Below are 25,610 nucleotides of genomic sequence, written 5' to 3' on the forward strand. Positions count from 1 at the left end.
TTGCCCACTTCAGCAATTGTTGCTTTCTGTGGCTGTCCCACCTGATGACGAACGCTTGTGTTGCGCCCGAAACGGACCTGGATCTTGTGTTTATTCAAGATTTTGGAGATATTTTTTGTGATCCCCGCAATGTAGGGTAAAGTGATGGTTTTGAAAGGCTCCTCAAGAGGGTCCTTCTTCATGGTTTGAGTGATAGCTTTGCGGATTGTATAGTCGGAGTAACCATTAGCCTTAAGAGCTTGGTGTACGTGCTTGAAATTGTCCCGAAAAAAAAATCCAGAAACTGCGAATGTGAAACTCTGCCTTAGCTAAACACAGACAACATTCCCGTGATGGCTCCATCACTGCTATGGTTTTTTTGGTTCAAGGCCACCAACGCAAATGCTCCAACTTCCCCATCGTGTCTCAGATTCACACATGCAGACCAGGCCACGCTCGCCGAATTACGTAAGCCCTGCAAGCAGCGACCCATTGTAGCAGCACAGTCCTCTGGAGGTTTTTTTTTTATTTTTAACAAATACAGAAAAGTACAGAAGCAGGGCTACGCGATCTACGAACAATTAATAATAATAATGCAATTTATAACGCTCGCAAATTGGCGGACGCAACAGCCGCAACTCAGAGGCGCAGAGCCAAGCGCAGAGTCGCTCGAAAGCGTGGTTATAGAGGCGAGTTTTTAATTGTCTCTTAAAAGGAGGCGATTGAGGTGATGCTGCGAATATGCAGAGGGACGGCGTTCCAGACTGTTGGGGCTGCCGCCGAGAAGCGGCGCATGGACGTGACCATCCTGAATCTTGGTATCAAGGGGAGGTCGTGAGTCAACGTGTTCACAGCGGGTGCCCCCCCTTTAGCTGTGATGCAGAAATACGATAGGTGAAAGAAGGAGCAGGAGAGAGGGGGAAAGGGGGAAGGGAAGCACGAGATAGAGAAGAGAAGGAAAATAAAAGGGGATGGGTGGTAAGTACACAATTGGGCGAAAGTAACAACAATCAATAAGCAGATGTATGCCTCTATTCCAAATCGGTTACTCCACGTAGTAAAATAAAGAATCAAAAAGTATTTTTGTTTAACATTCCACGAGCTGCATTACCTTCGTTGAGTGCATAATGCAGCAGCATTGGGTCAACACGGGCAAACCTGGAACTGGTTTCGACACCTTCTATCAACAGAAGGTGTATATCGGATTAATTGTTCATGTGGCAGCTGCTACATTGGGCAGACGGGACGTAACATCAGTGTAAGACTAAAAGAACATCAGAGAAATATTAAATTATCTCAAACACAACTGTCGGCAGTGGCAGAACATGCTTGTCAACAAGGACACTCAATTGATTTTGACAATGTTGCAGTGGTGTGTAAAACTAATTATTACTGGCAAAGACTAATTAGAGAATCCATTGAAATTGAGAGGAACAAGAATAACTTTAATCGCTCTGACAGCTACAGGCTTACTGCGGCCTGGAAGCGTATTATTAAATAATACATATTACATTTTGATTTAAAGAATTACTAATCTACAACTCATTACTAATCATAACCAATGACTGATTTCTAATCGATTATATAATTACAATACCCCCCCCCCTCCGCCTCTAATCACTGCACCTGATATGAGTTAAGTGATGACGTCACCCTGCTGCTCTATATAAAACCGGGAGCAAGCGAGGGCTTTACCATTCTGGCGAATTGCCTGATGATGATGGATGTATTTACCATCGAAACGTCGTACTCAAACTGTAAATGTTGTGGATTCACTCTTTAACACACCGGTGGGCTAAAGTAGTGAATTATTTGTCTTTTGTCAACGTGACACTTTTTTTTGCTGATTGGCCGTGTCGGGTGGTGGAGGGTTACGACACATTTATAAATAAACGCGATCTAACCCAAAAACCTTTATTATGAGTAGTATGTATGTATGTTGAACTTCTTTCGCACCATACGTAGTCAACTGTGTTAATCCGAGGTGCGGGGGAAAAACAACAAACTAAACACAACGCAGTTCTAAAGAAATACGTTTTCAATTTAGATTTAAAAGTGCATCGCTCCAGCGGCGTCCTAATATCGGGAGGAAGAGCGTTCCAGACGGCCACAGAAGTGCATATGAAAGCACCACGCGATGCGATGACCGTCTTTGTTCGACAGTTAGACAAAATTCGCTGCTGCGAGGATGACCGGAGTGTCTCATCCGCAGGGTGAGGCCTGCCAAAACCAATGCTGGTGAAAGGCCAGGTATCTACGATTCCTCATACTACTATAACTATTGTTTTTGCTAGGTAAGACCCACTTAGTTATGCAGCTCTTTTTCAGAAGCGACTTGGCCACAATTGATAGCTCAAAGAAATGGGAAATGTATCTTGGCCAAACAATCTTAACGTGTGACGTTTATTTATTCAAAATGAGGAAGGAAAAACCAGTGGGCCTCGAGAAAAAATCCACGCGACCACGGGGAGAACACGCTAACTCCAAATATACAGGTATTGTCAGGGTCCGGATCGAACCCACAATCTCCTGTATACCAGGTGAGGTAATTAACATCTCGCCACCGTGCATCGGCAAGGGTCCGGATCGAACCCACAATCTCCTGTATACCAGGTGAGGTAATTAACATCTCGCCACCGTGCATCGGCAAGGGCGAGGTTATAAATGAGCCGATTAAAGGAGAGCCGAGTGGCAGCCCTCTCACGCGAACGTTGAGAATTTTGGGCACACACAAAACAACAAAAAGGGCCCTTTTTCTCCACAAAACTGAGAAACAAGGAATTTGCATCGATCACTTGAGATTTTTACTTATTTCTTAATGTTTGTTCCGAGGAAGTTGAGGCAACACTTTCGAAATGTTAACTTTTTTTTAATGTTCCGCTTGTTTGTATTAATTCACTCGAAGATTAATCGTCGCGGTCTATTGCGTACATTTTCAAGGTGCCAATTGGATGAGTACATTTCCGACAAGTGTTTAACAAATGAATGATTGATGAGAACAAACATCACTCGAGGAGTTATATTTGTAAATGTTTATTTTCACTTCATTTGTCTTCTCACAGCTCAATTCGAATGCCGCAAGAACATGTTCTACTTTGTCTTTGCAAGCCTTGCCAACTACCTACGTGCAACATCAATGTGATCTACCAACCCTCGCCTCCAAAGAGCTGGACCATATGTGTATGCTCTATGATAAAGTGATAGCATGAGTCGGTGAAATATGGAGGGCTGAATGGTCGAGCATGGGATCGAGCATGGAGCATGGGATCGATCATGGGATCGAGCATGGGATCGAACATGGGATCGATCATGGGATCGAGCATGGGATCGAGCATGGAGCATGGGATCGAGCATGGGATCGAGCATGGAGCGTGGGATCGAGCATGGAGCGTGGGATCGAGCATGGGATCGAGCATGGGATCGTGGCATGGGATCGAGCATGGAGCATGGGATCGAGCATAGGATCGAGCATAGAGCATGGGATCGAGCATGGGATCGAGCATGGGATCGAGCATGGGTTCGAGGTGTTGGAACGATTACATATTCGACACTTTCCATTGCGTGGCATCGCTTACCAGTGGCTAGATTTGGCTCGTGCATGCATACTCCATGCATATTTCACGGACTCATTCTATCGCACTGCAGTGCCACTGTTGCATGCAAATCACTGGCGAGGACGTTGGTGGTGATGATGATGTAAATATGTCATGGACAGCAGTGGCTGATGAATGACCATATATACTGCTGTCTGTGTCCACGTTGGAAACCGCAGATATATACAATAGACGATGCCCCCTTGCTATAACAATAAGCAGTATTAATGTACGTACATCATACTGAACCATCGTTCATAACACATGGCTTTCATAACGATAGCAGGCATTCAATGTTCGGCCAAAACGATGTAAAAATAAATGAGTGAAGCTATACATACATTCATACACGCGGGAGTATAAACTATTTTTTTTTGTTTTTTACCAGGACAGGCCCACTGAGCCATATAGCTCTTTTTCAGAAGCGACCTGCCGACAATTGATAGCTCAAAGAAGTGGATTATCAAGTGGAAATGCATAGCGGCCAAATACTATAAACGCACGTTTCTAAATGTGGAAGGAAAACCGGAGGACCCGGAGAAAAATACACGCGACCACCTCCTGTATACCAGGCGAGGTAGAAGTGACGATGCTTTTTGTGATGATGTTTGTGAGTGATGATGTAGTGTGTGATGAAGTAGTCAGTGATGATGTGGTGTGCGTGACGATGCTGTGAGTGATGATGCTGTGTGTGTGACGATGCCGTGAGTGATGATGCTGTGTGTGTGTGACGATGGTTTGCGTGATGATGCTGTGAGTGATGATGTAGTGTGTGACGATGGTTTGCGTGATGATGCAGTGAGTGATGATGCTGTGTGTGATGATGTTGTGAGTGATGGTGCAGTGTGTGATGATGCGGTGTGCATGACGATGTTGTCAGTGATGACGCGGTGTGTGTGACGATGGTGTGTGTGTGATGTTGTGTGTGTTGATGCAGTGTGATGATGCGGGGTGCGTGATGATGCTGTGTGTGTGACGATGGTTTGTGTGATGATGTCGTGTGTGTTGATGCAGTGTGTGATGATGAGGTGTGCTTGACGATGCTGTGAGTGATGATGCTGTGAGTGTGACGATGGTGTGTGTGATGATGCTGTGTGTGATGATGCTATGTGTATGACAATGGTTTGTGTGATGATGCTGTGAGTATTGATGCTGTGTGTGTGACGATGGTTTGTGTGATGATGCTGTGAGTGGTGATGCTGTGTGTGTGACGATGGTTTGTGTGATGATGCCGCGTGTGATGATACTGTGTGTGTGACGATGGTTTGTGTGATGATGCTGTGAGTGATGATGTAGTGTGTGACGATGGTTTGTGTGATGATGCTGTGAGTGGTGATGCTGTGTGTGTGACGATGGTTTGTGTGACGATGCTGTGAGTGATGATTCAGTGTGTGACGATGGTTTGTGTGATGATGCTGTGAGTGGTGATGCTGTGTGTGTGACGATGGTTTGTGTGACGATGCTGTGAGTGATGATGTTGTGTGTGTGTGACGATGGTTTGTGTCATGATGTAGTGTGTGATGATGCGGGGTGCGTGACGATGCTGTGAGTGATGATGCTGTGTGTGTGTGACGATGCTGTGTACCGACAATCCGGTAAAGGCAATAGATGTGGATTGGACTCATTCTCGGGGGTGAAGGAAGCTCCGGTAGAAGGAAGGATGGTTGAGAAAAACGCCAAGAGGCAGAAGAGGAGATTGGAAGCATTGCGCCTCGAAGAAACGATGTTGGTGATTGAAGTGAGATGCAGAAGAAAATTTGCCCATCAGACAGAATGGAGGAAGTTTGAGCCAAAGGCCTGTCACTGGGCAGAGGACTAAAGAATTTCCGATTTGATTTCCGATTTACACACTAGAACATCTTGTTTGTTTTCGCATATGATCAATATATCCTCTGTAATTGCGCGCACATTTTTTTTTACATCTGGTCACAACTAACATTGAGTTTTTATTGTACTGTTTAAACATAAATGTAAACACGTGGGCAATATCATTTTATGAAGTAGGAGGTTTATAAGCGCGTATTGGCACATATATACAGTGAGGGAAAAAAGTATTTGATCCCCTGCTGACTTTGTACGTTTGCCCACTGACAAAGAAATGATCAGTCTATTATTTTAATGGTAGGTTTATTTGAACAGTGTGAGACAGAATAACAACAAAATCCAGAAAAACGCATGTCAAAAATGTAATAAATTGATTTGCATTTTAATGAGGGAAATAAGTATTTGACCCCTCTGCAAAACATGACTTAGTACTTGGTGGAAAAATCCTTGTTGGCAATCACAGAGGTCAGACGTTTCTTGTAGTTGGCCACCAGGTTTGCACACATCTCAGGAGGGATTTTGTCCCACTCCTCTTTGCAGACCTTCTCCAAGTCATTAAGGTTTCGAGGCTGACGTTTGGCAACTCGAACCTTCAGCTCCCTCCACAGATTTTCTATGGGATTAAGGTCTGGAGACTGGCTAGGCCACTCCAGGACCTTAATGTGCTTCTTCTTGAGCTACTCCTTTGTTGCCTTGGCCGTGTGTTTTGGGTCATTGTCATGCTGGAATACCCATCCACTACCCATTTTCCATGCCCTGGCTGAGGGAAGGAGGTTTTCACCCAAGATTTGACGGTACATGGCCCCGTCCATCGTCCCTTTGATGCGGTGAAGTTGCCCTGTCCCCTTAGCAGAAAATCACCCCCAAAGCATAATGTTTCCACCTCCATGTTTGACGGTGGGGATGGTGTTCTTGGGGTTATAGGCAGCATTCCTCCTCCTCCAAACACGGCGAGTTGAGTTGATGCCAAAGAGCTCCATTTTGGTCTCATCTGATCACAACGCTTTCACCCAGTTGTCCTCTGACTCATTCAGATGTTCATTGGCAAACTTCAGACGGGCATGTATATGTGCTTTCTTGAGCAGGGGGACCTTGCAGGCGCTGCAGGATTTCAGTCCTTCACGGCGTAGTGTGTTACCAATTGTTTTCTTGGTGACTATGGTCCCAGCTGCCTTGGGATCATTGACAAGATCCTCCCGTGTAGTTCTGGGCTGATTCCTCACCGTTCTCATGATCATTGCAACTCCACGAGGTGAGATCTTGCATGGAGCCCCAGGCCGAGGGAGATTGACAGTTCTTTTGTGTTTCTTCCATTTACGAATAATCGCACCAACTGTTGTCACCTTCTCACCAAGCTGCTTGGCAATGGTCGTGTAGCCAATTCCAGCCTTGTGTACAATCTTGTCCCTGACGTCCTTGGAGAGCTCTTTGGTCTTGGCCATGGTGGAGAGTTTGGAATCTGATTGATTGCTTCTGTGGAGAGGCATCTTTTATACAGGTAACAAGCGGAGATTAGGAGCACTCCCTTTAAGTGTGCTCCTAATCTCAGCTCGTTACCTGTATAAAAGACACCTGGGAGCCAGAAATTTTTCTGATTGAGAGGGGGTCAAATACTTATTTCCCTCATTAAAATGCAAATCAATTTATAACATTTTGACATGCGTTTTCGGGGATTTTTTTATTGTTATTCTGTCTCTCACTGTTCAAATAAATCTACCATTAAAATTATAGACTGATCATTTCTTTGTCAGTGGGCAAACGTACAACATCAGCAGGGGATCAAATACTTTTTTCCCTCACTGTAGGTATCGGTACGTGATGTGTATATATATAAAATCGTCTGCGTACATATTTCCAATAAATAAAACTAGGTTCCGCAGATTTCTACCGGCCTTGTGAATAACAAGTGTTGGCAGGCAAGTTAAAGGTAAAATTGCAGTCCTGAAATGACTTGCTCATGCCACTGCTGGCGGAAGGCCCTCCACTCGAGTGCAGTTTGGCCTACTCTTCCACACTGGTCAAGCGTGAGAGATTGCGACATGTTGGAGAGGCCTTCAACCAGCAGTGGATAGATCACAGCTTGCCGATGAGATATATATATATATAATTTGTTTATCGAGGGTTTTAAGAATTTTGTATTTTACAGGTGGCAAAAAAATGTACCAGCAACTCAAAGCGCCTTAACATCACGGCTCATCTCAACCAATCCAATGCACTGCTGCAGCCCACCAGAGCGGACCACCCCCGTGTCCCCATAGTGGCAGCTGTCCCTGCGTGGTGCTGAGTGTACGCAGAGCCGCCTGTGAATGGGCATTAGATCGCCAGTGGAGGGGGCGCTGGTTAATACACTCACTCGCAGTGGCCTGTAGCGTGGACGGTGAGCTCATGGGGTCTTTAACATCCATTTCATAGCAGTGACAGGACTTCAAGTAATTCCTTGGCAGCGAAAAAATAATAATACTTGGCACGCAGCTGGCTATGGGAATGAGAATGGCTCGGCGCAACCATTACGCTACACGGCCCCTTCTCAAGTAATGTACGAGGGTGAATAACCCTGCACAATACCCCCCCCCGCGCCCCCAGGCTCACTCCGACACCAATCACAACAATATACATTGACCACTTTATTGCCAGTTAGATTCCCAGCTGTGTTCTGGGGATTCGTGGCCGTGCGCTGGATAAATCTCAGCGTCTGGGAATTGAGCGCAGGGGGCGGTGGGGAGGGGAAGTTTTTTTGGGCTCAGAGCTCGGGACGCGGCTTATAAATTGACCACCGCCTCCCTCCCCTCCACCAAACCAGCACCACCTCCATCGCGAGCCACCCAGCCACCTACATACAGTACGTGCACAGCCTGATCGCTGCTAATAAGACACTTGGCGTCTGGAAGTCGGGGTGGGGGGGGGGGGGGTGGTGTGGGTAGGGGGGTGGTGTGTGTGGGGTGGGGGGCAAATCTGTGCGGAGTTCGTTGGACCCCCCCCCTCCCCCCGGAGAGAGTTTTAAAAGGCAGGGGCCATCGTGAGATAACAACGTCCAGGAAGCCTGCTCGACTCCACGTATTTATTGTTCTGCTACAGGGGGAAATTAATGCCCCCTCCACCCCCTCCGCGTTAATTTCACGCCGCGAGCGCCCTGGCCTACGGGCGCAGCAAGCGAAGGGCAGCGGGGGGCAGGGAGGGGGGGTGGGGGTGATCGGCCCCCCAGCGGGGGGCAGGGGGGGGGGGTGGGGGTGATCGGCCCCCACACTCACTGGGTTCCCGCAGATGAACACGGCCGTGTTCGCGTTTTTAACACGGCCCCGCGGGTCGGTTCCACTGAAGCCCAAGGGGGAGAGGGGTGGTGGTGGTGGTGGTGGTGGAGGGTCCGGCACCTTTTTGTCGTTCCCCAGCGCCTTCGATTAGCGCGGTTTGGCTAGGTACGGCGCAAAAGAAGTTCGGCACACGTGCAGTAATATAAATACACGGCGCTCGTCTCCGTCGGAGGCTCCAAGAGCCGGTGGTGGAAAATTCCGCGCAAATTATTATTTTTTTTAAAATTTTTGATTTATAATGAGTCAAATCAGGTAAGTGCGGTCGTATTTTTTTCTTGCGTGCGAATGACAGCTGCCGACTTCCCACGAAGTTGTTACTTATTTTATCGACCCAGGAGGGATGATGGCCTGAGTCGGCCCTTTCACCCCCCCCCCCCCCCCACCACCACCACCCGCCTTCAAACTTGGAATGCAACCTCACGACTGAGTTGAGTGTCCCAACCACAGCGCCACCGCTCTGTCAATGTGAGCGACCCGGCACGGACGAGCAAGTGAATCGCCGCACCGCTCGCTATTGCACGGCTGCCCTTTGTGAATCCACTAACTGCATGAGGACCTCCCCACGTCGTATCAGTCGTGGGAGCGGTTTTGACCATACTTCACCATTCTGGTCAGTGAGTAGATAATGGGCGGGGATAGGGGTGGGGGGGGGGAGCGAGTTCAGGTGTCACTCACCACTCCTGTTTGCCGTGCTTCGTACTGCAATGCGACTAACTCGCAGGCCCCTTGCTTCACCCAACTCGATATTCACAGACACACACATAGGTATAATGATATATAACGATCATCATTTGAAAAATTTTTTTGTCAAGTCTCAAATTCAACTGAACTAATCTTGATTTGAAGCTTTCGTGACTGCAGGAATCCATACTCTTTGGTTCTTTCTGTAAAGTCTAAATACGTGACTTTACCGAAATAACCATAGACTATAAACTTAACCATTTTAAACTCTTGTTCTTAGCTCTTTCGGTAAAGTCACGTTGAAGGGAAACAATAAAATATATATAAAACAATTTTATCGTTTTATATTTTTAATAAAATATATATAAAACAATTTTATTGTTTCATATTTTTATCATTTTATTGTTTCCCTATCTACGTGGTGGTGACTTTACCCAAATAACCAAGAATAATAATTGTATTGTTTTATATTTTTATTATTTTATTGTTTCCCTATCTACGTGGTGGTGACTTTACCCAAAGAACCAAGAATAATAATTGTATTGTTTTATATTTTTATTATTTTATTGTTTCCCTTCTACGTGGTGGTGACTTTACCCAAAAAACCAAGAATAATAATTTTATTGTTTTATATTTTTATTATTTTATTGAGCCTAGTCTCCACAGATGTTGGACGAGATGACGACTTTTGGTGTCATCTGGTCCAACATCTGGTCCAACACCAGTGGAGACTTGGCTCTAAGAAAAGCCGTCTCGTGTGTGGACCAATCAAATTCAAGGGTAGTGCATATCATTATCAGAGTTGTCTTTTTTGTTTGCATTTTGACTGCTTGTATTGTGGTTATTGCAAACATGATTCCTTGTATAAAGGTATCAGTTTTTGTGCCAGATAAAAGGGTAAAAACCTATTACTATAAGCATTGTTTATCTTTAATTAAAAAACTTGTGGAGGGGGAAAAAAAACCCTCAGAGGATTCGGAGAAAAATTCACGCTGCCACGGGGAGAGAGAGCACACGAACTCCAAATATGCAACAGGGGTCGGGATCGAACCAACGGCTTCCTCTATACTGTACAAGGCACATGCAGTTTGTTACCAACTTTTCACAGAATTGTTGCTCATTTTATTGAGCCGGGACAGTCATAATCACAACCATCATGATCTGACCTCACGATGATAGAAGCGTCAGGCACCATCGCCAAAAATCAGAAACTGTGTTACGGTGCCGAGCCGTGCGATGCGTTGTTGTTGTTGTTTGCACAGCGCAAGCAGGATTCAACTTTCGATAGCATCGCTTGGCAAAAACTTCATGGCCATATGAGCCGCAAACCAAACTCTTCATGCGGCATGAGGCTCACAACGTGCTGAGCGGGTCATGTGGAGCGGGCGCGCGACGGTCGGTTCGCGCGCCTTGTTTGGCCTGCGCGGGGTTATTTTGATTCTCTCTCTTCGGTTTAAGAGATCTGCGAAAGCGCTCTCAAAGTGCCCACTGTGTCTGGCAGGCTCCGCTGCCAAAGGGCGAGAGTGCCGCGCGCCGCCCACTGCTTCCGCGGATGTTATCCACTTCCAAATAAAGTTCTAAATGAGAAGTTAAAATGTTGACGCCGCGTCGCGGTCAAAGTCGCACTCGAGCTGCTCAGGAGCCGGGAAGTTGACGCGACACAGTCGTCTTTGTTGATTTAAAGCTTTCCTGACCGCAGGAAGCCATACTCTTCGGTTCTTTCGGTACAGTCACGGAGGTCAAGTCACGTAGGTAAAGTCACGTAGGTATAAATTAAAATAAATAACGACGTTTCGAGCGCAACACAAGCGTCCGTCACTGATTACCGAAAGACCCAAAGCGTACAGTTGTCTTTGTTTTGGATTTTCTATTTGCTTCTCTTGCATTATATTCCGGTTTGTCGTCCCCCTCCACCCCCCCCCCCCCCCCCATCGTTTGTAATTTTGTTTTTAATTTCGCTGACCCAGGTCACTCTTGCAAATGAGACTATCTGGCTCCGTTCAGTTTCTGTCATCTGGTTAAGCAAAACAAACTTTACACCTCGCCTAGCATGCTTTTCGCGAGCTCAATGTTTGGCCACTGCTGTTTTACAGCATTCGGAAGCGACCGGGTGCAATTGAACTTTAAAATCTAGATTGGAAACTCCATATAATTTGGGTTTCTTTCGGTAAAGTCACGTAGAAGAGAAATAATAATAAAATAATAAAATAAAACACTAAAATTCTCACGACGTTTCGGCCACAACGCAAGCAGCCGTCCTCAGGTGAAGAAACAGAGCTGTCGAAAAGACAGCGTTGTGGCCGAAACGTCGTGAGAATTTTATTATATTATGCTTTATTTTTATTATTTTATTATTTCCCTTCTACGTGACTTTACCGAAAGAACCAAGAATATGAATCCCTGCAGTCACTGAAAGCTTTAATTCGAAAAATGGAAACTCTTTCTTTGTAAATACTTTTTGTGTGTGTTTAGATTGTTTCTCTTTCCCTCCGCACTTCCGATTAGCACGGTTGGCTACATACGGTGCAAAAGACGTTCAACATACACACGTATATACATACACAAAAGACAAAGATTCCGCGTATAGCTTGCACAGACTGTTGGGACAAGTGCTGTTAGCGAGCACCTATCATGGATGGCCAACATCACGCCCGGCCGCCTTTGTCTCCCCAGTGGCAATTTTTACACACCGCACTAGGTACTCGTTTGAGGCTGAGTCGACCTAGGGTAGGCCCATGACCAATTCAAATAATTGTCACTGGTGTTGGCCGTGAGCGGGAATCAAACTTGGGTCGCCGGGTGCATAGCGCGCGGCACGTTAACCACTACTACTACTACCGCTCCCACACAACCATAGCTGCACACGGACATGCATTACGCGCAGCGCACAGAGACACCGGGCTTGCAACAACAACAACAACGAAAAACCCCACACGCCGTGCCATGCAGAGCGCAACGCTCGAGCGATGCACCACTCTGCACGTCTTCCCTTCGCTCGCGAAACTTCGGTAGCAGACAGCCGTGGAGGCGGCCGTAAGCCGGTGGACAAGTCAAGCGGATGATCCGAGGTGGAGGATCACAGAGCCGTGTCACCCTGTGTTGGGAGGTGGGGGGGTGGGAAGGATGGATGCTTGGCCGATCACCAGACACAAATCTGAAAAACCTCGCTCCCTCCCGCCGACCGAGATGGAACTTGGAACGCGTTCTGGAAAGCGCAATTGAGTCTGCGATGAATTTTTTGTTTTTTTTTTAAAGCAGAACTTGTGAGCTCACCGGCCTGCCCAGAGCCAGCAGCCGCGGCTGGCGGATAACAACCCCGAAAACGTGGCTTGCGCCAGGGTATTGGTTTGTATGAAGCAGACTGAAACACGAGGAGTAGGGCACGTTCATTTATACGCTCCGTCGTCAGTTCTGCGGCAGAGAGTGACGGGCGATTCGTTCCATCACTTCCAGTCGGTCTCGTCTCCACATTTGTGAATGGGGAGGGGGGGGGGGGGAGATTGAGGCTGCTCCGTGGGAGTTGCCGCGTGTCCCGTCTGCTGATCGAGTGTCGGCTTTGCTTGCTTCACAGTTTTTCGCAAGCACGCGAACGCCGAATGTCCGAAGCTCAGATCGACGTTTCGCGAATACAACCGTTTTCCTACTTCAAAGTGGCATGTGAAAATAAAATAAAACATTGTTATTACAAGCGTTGTCAGTGTTCGTAAGGAGGTGGATGTGCCTGCATACCAGGCATATGTACTTCTGATTAGCACGGATGAATACGTACTGTGCAAATGAAGTTCAACATACTGTACATACAAGAGTTTGTGGATTCGATCCCGACCATGACGCCTCTATATTTGGAGTTTGCATTTCCTTCTTCCTGCGGTCGATTGGATTTGTATCCGGGTCCTCCGGTTTTCCCCTACACATTGAGAAAAAAAAATGCTTTCAGAGCATTGGGCTGCTACAAATGTCCACGTGATGAGCCACTTCGTTGAGCTATCATCTGTGGCCAGATCGCTTCTGATTAACGAGCTCAACAGCTCGGTGAGCCTTGCCCTGGGTAGGGGTCGGCAAACCTGCAGGTCCGGAGCCACATGGAGTGGCTCTTGAACGACTGCTTCGTCATGTTCTTCATGACGGAACCGCCGTCTCGTATTCACCACGTGCATTGCGACTCTTGAAATGTTGTTTTTGTGTGTGTGTGTTTTTTATACCGAAATCGAATTTTATTTTATTGTTATTTTAGTTGCCGACTCGTGCACTAGCAGCAGATGGCCTCTACCGCCAGTTGTAACGTGAGCCAGCAATTGCAGGGCTGCAGCATTTGTGTTGTTTTATTAAACATCAGAGCAGGTTTCAACTTCTCTGGGTCTCATCAGCATGGTGAGGCCCCTTTCAACTCATTGCCACTGTGTCCAGCGAGGCTATGGGCTGAACTCGGCCACGCACCCACGACGTTTATCTGGGCGCACGGACTGAGCTGTCAGGAGCTCATCGCGTCTCGCCGACACCTAAGAAATGCCCCAAAATATGCCAGGAATGGGGCTGAGGTCAATGCAACGGGTTAAGAGGGAATTGGGAGGGGGGGGGGCAGCAAAGTCGGCGTTTAACTACAGGCGGGTTAGTGGGGGAGCCGCTACTCAGCGACTGAGAAGGCCCCATACAGCACGATAGGAAATCAAATTGAAATGACAACGCCTGGACAGGTCAAGCGGCGCTTCTCATGGGGAATGCGAATGCACAGCCCAGCGATTACGTTCCCATTCCTCTGCTGGCTCGAGAGCTTCTTACTAGAGGTAGCTTTGGAGAGCCCCTCGAGGAGGGTATTTTTTGGCCTACTCTTCCACGTTGGCCAGACATCGTGGAAGACGTGGCAATAGCCATGTTTCACCCTACCACATGTGAACTGTTAATTAATTAAGTGCCGTGTCCCGATTTATAGTACACTTGCCCCGTTCTTTAAACTCTCGGCAAGGAGATATAAGTGAACTCTGGATTACGAATCACTATGCCAAGCAAGGCAGCATCCCAGCTTAAGATGAGTTTGTGTGAAAGATAATGTGAAGTAAAAAAAAGTGAGAGAGAGCACCATAATTTTGACAGCGCTATTTGTTGCTGGACGCTTGAGTCGACCTCGAAGAGGCCCCAGGATTGGTTTAAATAATCGTCACCGGTGTTTGCCGTGAGCGGGAATCGAACTCGGCACCTTGCCGGGTTCCCAGTGGGCCAGCAAGACACACACGCGCACTCACAGACACACACACACCCGCATTCACAGACACACGCATCACACAACTCCTCCCTCGTAGTGGATTGGCTGAGCCCCCCCCCCCCCACCAACGTCCCCCCCCCACCACCCCCTGCCCGGGTGAGTGATTCAACCCGAACTTCACGGGTCCGCGGTTCTGAGTAGCGACCAGGTCCGGAAAACGAACGGTGATCGAGGCGAGAGCGACACGAAGCCGATGGCGGGCGGAGGGGGGGAGGGAGTTTCCACATTTCCATGACGGCGTCAAGTGCGTCCGTAACGCAGCATCGCTTGAGAAAGACACGCGCATGCACGCGCGCACGTCGTCACCGTCAGCCTTCATTAATCCACTGCTGCATGAAGGGCCCACGGTGAGTTGCTTGGCTCGGTGTGCCGCGAAGACCGAGCCAGCTCGACAAGTGTTGAGCGGGCGCTGAGTGGAAAACATCGAGAAGCTCTGGGGCAGATCACTTAGACTCGACCGAAATGAACAATGAAAGGTCCGTGATAATCCCGACCCAAATGAGCATTGAGGCGGTGGCCTGAACCAGTGCTGGACATTTCGATTTAAAGCTTTCGTGACTGCAATGATTCATCTTCTTTGGTTCTTTCGGTAAAGTCACGTAGAAAGAGAATAAAATAATAAATTGATAAAATAAAATAACACAATAATATTCTCACGACGTTTCGGCCACAACACAAGCGGCCTTCATCAGGACAGCGCTGTCCTACCAGACAGTCTCGCCCCTTCACCTGATGAAGGCCGCTTGTGTTGTGGCCGAAACGTCGTGAGAATATTATTGTGTTATTTTATTTTATCAATTTATTATTTTATTCTCATTCTACGTGACTTTACCGAAAAAACCAAAGAAGACAGTGCTGGACAGTCTACATTCCAATCCGTAGAACTACCACTGTTGACTTCCCCACAAAGCGGTACCCACTTTATCGACCCCCCCGCCACCCCCCCGGAAGGATTATGGGATGTGTAAACTCCGACCCCCCCCCCACCATCTCCGCCACAACAACCAGGATGTGAACTCGTAAACTTCCGATCACGAGCCACTCGCTCTACCGCTGAGAGAGCCATCCGCCCGGGATGGCCAAGCCAAACGCGCGACTGACGACAATATGCCGCAATGATGATGCTGCTGATGCTCTCCCTTGCCCGCCCCACTGATTTGCTCTTTCATCTGCCGTGCGAGAGACAAGCACGAGTTGGGTGTACAAGTTCAGCGGTTTCACTGCTGGATTCTATTTTTTTTTCCGCCCGGAGGACGACCGCTTGTGTTGCGATCGAAACGTCGTGATGAATTATTTTTTGGTTTCAGTTTACTTTTTACTACGAGCCGAAAGAACCAAAGAGTATGGATTCCTGCAGTCACGAAAGCTTCAAATCAAGATTGTACAAGTGTGTTGATGAACGATGTGGGGGGGGGAGGGAGACATTATTTTTTTTAATTTTCTTCCGAAACAGCAATAGCCTCGTCGTTACCGCTGCCCAGTAAACAGCCCTAGAGAGGGGGGGGGGCGAGGGGGGGCATGTGCCTGGTGGGGGGGGGGGGGCTCAGCTCTAGCACCGCTCCACATTCCTTCCAGTGGAAATAATATCCCTGGCACCGGACTTAGCAGCTGAGCGAAATGCTGCGCCGCACTCCAAGATGTGTGACTTCAAAGTGCTGCTGCTGCTGCGGCGTGGATGGGAAACAGATGGGCGGCTGACACGCACATGCCTGTAAGCGTGTGTGCTCGTGTGGGGGGTTCGTGTGTGTGTGTGGGGGGGGGGGGGGTACGTGTGTGTGTGAATAGGGGTGTGTGTGTGTGTGCTGGCCTTCATAGGTGCTCGCTAACATAATTTGCCCCAACAGTATGTTCAGGTTATTACGGGAGATCTTTGTATTGTGTGTGTGTGGGTACATGTGTGTGTGGGTACATGTGTGTGTGGGTACATGTGTGTGTGTGGGGGGGGGGGTGTATCGGTTAGCGCGCTGCGCTACGAACTCGGCGACCCGCCCGAGATCGATTTCGCTCGCGGCCAACGCCAGTGACGATTATCTGGACCGGTCCTGGGCTACCTGGTGCAGTGTGTATAAACATCGCCACTGTGGAGACAAAGGCGGCCGGGCGTTGTGTTGGTCACCCACCCCCTGGTGTGCCGTGACGGCCTTCATAGGTGATCGCTAACAGCACTTGCCCCAACAGCCTGTTAAGGCTATACTGGGGGATCTTTGTCTTTGTATGTATGTCTATTTATTTCTATTCTTGGTTCTTTCGGTAAAGTCACGTAGAAGGGAAATAATAACATAATACAAATAAAACATAAAATTATCAGGCGAAGAACAGAGCTGTCGGAAAGACAGCGTCCTAATGAACACTGCTAAGAAATAGGTTTTTACCCTTTTATCTGGCACAAAAAAAACTGACACCTTCATACAAGGGATCATGTTTGCAATAAACACAACACAAGTAGTCAAAATGCAAAAAAAAAGACAACTCTGATAATGATATGCACTGTCCTTGAATTTGATTGGTCCACACCCGAGACGACACCAGTGGAGACTGGGCTCTAAGAAAAGCCGTCTCTGGTGTGGACCAATCAAATTCAAGGACAGTGCATATCATTATCAGAGTTGTTTTTTTTTGTTTGCATTTTGACTACTTGTGTTGTGGTTATTGCAAACATGATCCCTTGTATAAAGGTGTCAGTTTTTTTGTGCCAGATAAAATGGTAAAAACCTATTACTATATCTTGTTACTGGCAAATGAGGTCTCATAACACTGCTAAGCTTGGCAGCGTCTCAAAGTCGTTCCGACAGCTCTGTTCTTCACCTGAGGACGACTGCTTGCGTTGTGGCCGAAACGTCTTTGAGAATTTTACTTTATTATGTTTTATTTTTATTATTGTATTATTTCCCTCCTACGTGACTTTACCGAAAGAGCCAATAATATGAATCCCTGCAGTCACGAAAGCTTTCAATCGAAATCAATTTATTTCATACCGATTTGTGGCGTAAGTGCTGTTCAGCAAGCGCCTACGAATACCGGAACGGTACACGAGAGGACTTTCGTGTGGTCAGGTCCACACCTGGCCACGCGTGTCTCTCAGCTCTGCCGTCTCAACGAGTACTCGTTCAAGGAAAAGTGAGCACTTCGTTAAGACATAGGAGGGAGAGGCGGCAGGCAGAGGTTCAGCCACGGTGGCGAGAAGTTACCTCGAATGGTATGCAGGAGGTTGTGGGTTCGATCCCGATCCCTGACACCTGCTGTATATTTGGAGTTTGCATGGTCTCTCTCTCTCTCTCCCCGTGGTCGCGTGGATTTTTTTCCGGGTGCTCCAGGTTTTTTTTGTACCTCTACGTTTAGAATCGACGTGCGTATTTGACCGCCGCTTGACATTTCCACGTAAAACGCCACTTCGTTAAACAATCATCTGTGGTCAGGTCGTTTCTGAAAAAGGGCGTTATAGCTCAGCGAGGCCTTATCTGGTAATACAAAACAAAATGTTCGCTATATCCCACTTTTGATTTGAAGCTTTCGTGACTGCAGGAATCCATACTCTTTTGTTCTTTATAAATTAAATACATTTGTATTTTATTTAAATAAAATAAAGAAATTATTTTATTTAAGTAAAGAAATTATTTTATAAATAAAATAAAAATTGCATTATATTTTATACCTACGTGACTTTACCGAAAGAACCCAAGTTTATATACATATCCCACTTGCTACTGGTGTTTGCACGTGGCCTGGAGTAAGGGGATGACGTGACCACCACTCGCCATCTAAACCACGGCTCCACCCGGTCATCGCCTCCTCTTCGTGCAAACGAACCTTTATGGGGGTTGGGGGGGGGGGTCATTGGCTTTGCGTGTGCTATGTGCTCGCGAGTAGCACTTGCCCCACACAAGTATGTTAATCCTCTTTCGTTAAAGTCACGTAGGTTAGAAATAAAATAAAATAAAACAAATCACGACAACCACAGCAGTTTTCTTGCTGTGGTTGTCTCACCTGATGAAGATTGCTTGTGTTGCGATCGAAACGTCGTGATTTGTTTTGTTTTATTTCTACCTACGTGACTTTACCGAAAGAACCAAGGATTATGGATTGCTGCAGTCACGAAAGCTTCAAATCAAGATTGTGTTAAGGCTACATGGTGGGATCTTTGCCTTTGTGCGCGTGACGGCACAAACCCGGCGAACCGAGTTCGATTTCCACTCACGGCTAACAGCAGTGACGATTGTCTAAACCGGTCCTGGTGTTCTCCTAGGTCAACTCAGCATTACATACGTACCTGGTGCAGTGTTTCAACATCAGGATTGGGGAGACAAAGGCGGCCGCGCGTGGTGCTGGCCACCGACCCCCTCGTGTCCCGTTTACGGCCTTCATTGGTGCTCACTAACAGCACTTGCCTCAAAATCGTCGGTTGACGCTATACGAGGGTTATTTTGTTGGTGTTACCGCACACGTGTGTGTGTGTATGTGTGTGTATGTGTGTGTGTTAGGACGTGTGTGTGTATGTGTGTGTATGTGTGTGTGTTAGGACGTGTGTGTGTGTGTATGTGTGTGTGTGTTAGGACGTGTGTGTGTGTGTATGTGTGTGTATGTGTGTGTGTTAGGACGTGTGTGTGTTAGGACGTGTGTGTGTTAGGACGTGTGTGTGTGTGTGTGTTAGGACGTGTGTGTGTTAGGACGTGTGTGTGTGTGTGTGTTAGGACGTGTGTGTGTGTGTTAGGACGTGTGTGTGTATGTGTGTTAGGACGTGTGTGTGTGTGTTAGGACGTGTGTGTGTGTGTGTTAGGACGTGTGTGTGTGTGTTAGGACGTGTGTGTGTGTGTTAGGACGTGTGTGTGTGTGTGTGTGTTAGGACGTGTGTGTTAGGACGTGTGTGTGTGTGTGTTAGGACGTGTGTGTGTGTTAGGACGTGTGTGTGTGTGTGTGTTAGGACGTGTGTGTGTGTGTGTTAGGACGTGTGTGTGTGTGTTAGGACGTGTGTGTGTGTGTGTTAGGACGTGTGTGTGTGTTAGGACGTGTGTGTGTGTTAGGACGTGTGTGTGTGTGTTAGGACGTGTGTGTGTGTGTGTTAGGACGTGTGTGTGTGTGTTAGGACGTGTGTGTGTGTGTTAGGACGTGTGTGTGTGTGTGTTAGGACGTGTGTGTGTGTGTGTTAGGACGTGTGTGTGTGTTAGGACGTGTGTGTGTTAGGACGTGTGTGTGTTAGGACGTGTGTGTGTGTGTGTTAGGACGTGTGTGTGTGTGTGTTAGGACGTGTGTGTGTGTGTGTTAGGACGTGTGTGTGTGTGTTAGGACGTGTGTGTGTGTGTTAGGACGTGTGTGTATGTGTGTTAGGACGTGTGTGTGTGTGTGTTTGGACTTGTGTGTGTGTGTTAGGACGTGTGTGTGTGTGTGTTAGGACGTGTGTGTGTGTGTGTGTTAGGACGTGTGTGTGTGTTAGGACGTGTGTGTGTGTGTGTTAGGACGTGTGTGTGTGTGATTGCGTGGCTGTGTGTGTGTGTGTTAGGACGTGTGTGTGATTGCGTGGCTGTGTGTGTGTGTGTTAGGACGTGTGGGTGTGTGTGTTAGGATGTGTGTGTTAGGACGTGTGTGTGTGATTGCGTGGCTGTGTGTGTGTGTTAGGACGTGTGTGTGTGTTTGCGTGGCTGTGTGTGTGTGTGTTAGAACGTGTGTGTGATTGCGTGGCTGTGTGTGTGTGTTAGGACGTGTGTGTGTGATTGCGTGGCTGTGTGTGTGTTAGGACGTGTGTGTGATTGCGTGGCTGTGTGTGTGTGTGATTGCGTGGCTGTGTGTGTGTGTGATTGCGTGGCTGTGTGTGTGTTAGGACGTGTGTGTGTGATTGCGTGGCTGTGTGTGTGTGTGATTGCGTGGCTGTGTGTGTGTGTGATTGCGTGGCTGTGTGTGTGTGTGATTGCGTGGCTGTGTGTTTGTGTGTGTGTTAGGACGTGTGTGTGTGTGTGATTGCGTGGCTGTGTGTGTGTGTGTTCGGACGTGTGTGTGTGGGTCTGTGGGATTGCGTGGCTGTGTGTGTGTGTGTTCGGACGTGTGTGTGTGTGGGTCTGTGGGATTGCGTGGCTGTGTGTGTGTGTGTGTTCGGACGTGTGTGTGGGTCTGTGGGATTGCGTGGCTGTGTGTGTGTTAGGACGTGTGTGTGTGGGGGTCTGTGGGATTGCGTGGCTGTGTGTGTGTGTTAGGACGTGTGTGTGGGTCTGTGGGATTGCGTGGCGTTTATGAATGGATGAGCAGATGAACACATTCTTACGTGCTAGTTTCGTGGCCATGCTTCTGTGCTGGAATATGCAGCCATTCAATCTGGGGCAAACTGCTGCAGGGCAACAGCTGAGGCGTACACGATAATTAAGTCGATAATAATCATGATAATAATAATGGAAATGCTTTATTCCGTAACACATGTCGGTGCTTACGAATCCTTTTAAGTGACAATATTTCCGAGAGCTGACTTCCGCTTGTAGAAAAAAGGAACGTTCTATACCAATGCCAATACTTGCCATAGGCCACTAAATGTCGTTGACGTCATCACAGCGCTTGTGCCAGGCTAGGTCCACCTTGAGGCTACGTGAAGTGTGGAAGGCTCGCTGTCAGGAGGTCACGGGACAGAGCCAGCTGCCATGGGTTGACTGACAGACGACTGACAGATGTGCCCCTTGCCGCCCGGAGCTCCGCTCGTTGTTGTGAGTGTCGCTGTTTTGTTCTATTCCTCACTCCGTTGTTGTTGGAGGGCGACTGCCTCCAACTGCCCAGCAGCGTCCTTCACGAGCCTCCTCAACAGAGGCCGATATTGACAACTGCCCGTACTAGTCATTGGCAAGTCCACTCGGTTCGACATTGTCCTGTACCACATCAGCAGACCCATCTTTTCTCCAGCCCGTGCCACACCCTTTGTAGCCCCCTTTATCCGGCCAAACAGAAGCTGCTTGGGCATACTGTTGCTGGGCATGCGTGCGACACCATCCAGCCAACGAAGTCCCTGCCTGCACGCACTCACAAAGACAAATACCACTCGTATAGTCTTAACAGACTGTAGGAGCAAGTGCTGTTAGCGAGTGCCGGCACGGCACATCGAGGGAGTGGGTGGCCAACACCACGCCCGGCCGCCTTTGTCTCCCCAGTGGCAATGTTTACACATCGCACCAGGTACTCATTTGAGGCTGAGTAGACCTAGGAGAGTCCCAGGACCGGTTCAGATATTCGTCACTGGTGTTAGCCGTGAGCAGGAATCGAACCCGGGTCGCCAGGTTCGTAGCACAGCGTAGCGCTAACCGCCACACTACCGCTCCCCACATGTAAGCTGTGTGTGAGTGCACTCACTCACACACAGCTTCAAAACACCCACTAACTCCTCACACAAATGCAGTCGCACCACGGGGTATTTTTCACTGCATCGTGAAATTAATGTTTCTCACATTCCTGGCTAAATTAGAAGATAAATGGCATATTCTCTTAATTTCCATTGTCAGCTTGCCATGGGCAAAAACTCAGTGTAAGGATATTGAATAAAAAGGCGTCACGGTTCCATTCCTGAAATATATAACAGACATCATAAGGTGCCATAAGCGAGCAGCTTCCCACGAATTTCCTGCCAAATACTGGGAAAGAGAAGCGGCCTTTTTACAACAGTTCGCATATACCTGGCGTGCAAGTACAGATAAGACTACATACCTCCACAATACATCTATCTATCTATCTGTCTTTCCACATTTATAAAAAAATGTAAAGCATCCTTTACACAACCCATTGTGGACCTACGGCCTTGTGAGAGTGAATACATTCAGCAGCATTGATTCAGTGCTGCTGGACACTGAATATATATTAGACTTATTGTGTGCTCATTTGTGTATCTATTATGTTATTGTTTTAATCTTCCCGTACAACGACCCGAAATGTTATTTTGCGGTTTGAAAAAAGTGAATTTACCCAGAGCCCTTTCATACATCAGCAAAAAAACACGGTGGTATTTGTATGATAGTGGGCACTCTCCTGCCAATAAGACAGACATACAACAACAAAACATAACCAGTGGAAGATTCGCGTTTGTTTGAACAGATGCTGCTGGAGCACATTCGTCTGGCGGTGGCCGTGTTGGCTCGGGGGATTCGTAGCACTGAGCCACCACCACCACAGATGAGAGCCTGCGTTCCAATCCGCGACGTGTTTAATCTAAATATGAATAATACATTTAATGATTACAAAATAGTATTTTTAAAAAAATGGCTTACACGACAGTTGCTGAGCACAGGGCTCAAAGGACCAACATGTCAAGGGGTCAGCAACAAACAGCACGATTGAAGTTTTGATGAATAAGAGCGCAACGTGTTTCTTGAAGCCAGTGAAGTTATTTTAAACTGGTAAGGAATAGAGACCAGAGACGATGGGCCCAGCATGCCAAGGGGCCAGCAACAAACAGCACGAGTAAAGTTGTGATGGATAAGGGTGCAACGCGTTTCCTGAATCGAGCGACGTTATCATAAAAGCTCAGGCAATGAGACGATGGGAGGGAATTCCAAAGTGGAGCAGTGCGAGGGAAGAAACGGAAAGAGAAGCGCTGTTACCTGCAGTGCGGTGCGTGGGTGAGTGAGCGAGTGAAGCGAGTGGGTGATTGAGTTGGCGAGTGAGCGTGATGTTGTTACCCGTATTTTGGTGGTGGCTGTTGAACGCAGTGTCCATGAGATGACACAGTCAGTTTGACACAAGCGAGGAGGAGTATTGGGCTGCTATACATTTCCGCACAATGATAAGCCACTTCGTTGGGCTAACATTCGTGGCCAGATCGCTTCTGAAAAAGAGTGATATAGCTCAGTTGGCCTTACCTGGTAAAATGCAAAATAGTTTAGTTTTAGAGTGCTAGATAATGAATTAGCCTGGCTGATTTACATTGGGCATCTGTGCAAAAGAGCCTCATAGCTCATCGGATTTCTCCAGTATATAAATATATATTCTGATTCTGACATTGACTTCTGTCGAGTGCAGCGAATGTAATAACTGGGCGCCTCCTATGTCAGACATGACAACAAAACAAAAGTACGTGTAACACAAGTCAGCAAAGGAATCCGATTACGCTGCATTCAAGCGACCGAACAAAGGACTGAGTGACGTTACGTCTGAAATCATCGCGTATCGAATGAGTTTGCCCCCATCATTCAACAGGAAGAGGTCCCCAGCGAGAGAAGCAATTCAGCAAGACTCCCAGCGTGGTCTCGTCCACGGGCGGGAAGAGACGGATGGACGTACACACATTTATTAAGCGCAGGGGATAAATGTGCTTGGCACAATGACAATGAGGACATACCAGGGATCTCTCGCTCACATTCTGATCTCATTAGACGAAGAGGATGCCAAGTCTGCAGAGAGATAGATTTACCGACTCCCCCCTCCCCATAATTTCTCATTTTTAGGTCGTCCGTGATAAAGAGTGCAGGCACCATATGAACAATGAATAGATATCCATGAGCCTCTATGGACATGTGTGTGTATGTGTCTTTGTGTGTACGTGTCGTTGTATGTGTGTACGTGTCGTTGTATGTGTGTGTATCTGTGGTTGTGTGGCGGTTAGCGCTACGCTGCACTACGCTGCGCTACGAACCCGGCCGCCCGAGTTCGACTCCCACTCACGGCCAACACCGGTGACGATTATCTGAACTGGTCCTGGGCCTCCCCCTAGGTCGACTCAGCCTTAAATTAGCACCTGGTGCGGTGCTGTTCACATCGCCACGAGGGAGACAAAAGCGGCCGGACGTAGTGATGCTGGCCACCCACCCCCTCGTGCGCCGTGTCGGCCTTCATAGGTGCTCGCTAACAGCACTTGCCCCCAACAGTCTATTAGGCGCTATACGGGGGATCTATGTCTTTGTTGTGTGTGTGTGGGGAGCGGTAGTGTAGCGGTTGGCGCGCTGCGCTGCCAACCCGGCTACACGGGTTCGATTCCTGCTCACGGCCAACACCAGTGATGATTTTCTGAACCGGTTCTCGGGCCTCCCCTAGGTCGACTCAGCCTCAAATGAGTACCTGGTGCGGTGTGTAAACATCGCCACTAGGGAGACGAAGGTGGCCGGGCGTGGTGCTGCCCACCCACCCCCTCATGTACCGTGTCAGCCTTCATAGGTGCTACTTGCTAACAGCACTTCCTCCACCAGTCTGTTAAAGGCTATACGGGGGGTTTTGTGTTTGTGGGGAAGCGGTAGTGTAGTGGTTAGCGTGCTGCGCTTCGAACCCCGTTGACACGGGTTCGATTCCCGCTCACGGCCAACACCAGTGACGAATCATCTAAACTGGTCCTGGGCATCCCACTAGGTTGACTCAGCCTCAAATGGACGACGCCACGAGGGAGACAAAGACGGCCGTGCGTGGTGCTGGCCACCCACCCTCTCGTGTGCCGTGTCGGCTTTCATAGGCGCTACCTGCTAGCAGCACTTGCCCCAACAGGCTGAAGTCTAAACTATTTGACGACCAAAGGCAGTTGTTTTGGTTCGTGGTCGATGCTTTGGTTAGGCCACGTCATGAACTGACAACAACAAAAAGTTGGTGTCGTTAACACCCTCCACCACCCGACACAGCCAATGGTTATTGTTTCAGTTCACTCACCGGTGAGCACCATGAAGAGCAATCCTCACAACCACGTTAGATAGGGGGCAGTGTCGCTGTTAATCATTTTGATTACCAGCAAGTTCAGTTAGCACAGGTCTCCGCTTTGTGGGCTCACTCCTGATTTGAGGCGTCCCCCCCCGTTCCCGTCCCCCCCCCCCCCGATCCCCGCCAGCCCCCCTCGCCCCCCTGCCCCCCACTGTGCTCTCCTTTCTTCCTTCCTCTCGCTCTCTCATCTCTCTCTCATCTCCCTCTCATTTCTCTCATCTCTCTCTCATCTCCCTCTCATCTCTCTCATCTCCCTCTCATCTCCCTCTCATCTCTCTGTCATCTCTCTCATCTCTCTCATCTCCCTCTCACCTCACTCTCATCTCTCTC

Source organism: Petromyzon marinus, chromosome 53, assembly GCF_048934315.1.
Source record: "Petromyzon marinus isolate PM22_M1 ecotype Great Lakes invasive population chromosome 53, UKy_Petmar_22M1.pri1.0, whole genome shotgun sequence".
NCBI classification, from domain to species: Eukaryota; Metazoa; Chordata; class Hyperoartia; order Petromyzontiformes; family Petromyzontidae; genus Petromyzon; species Petromyzon marinus.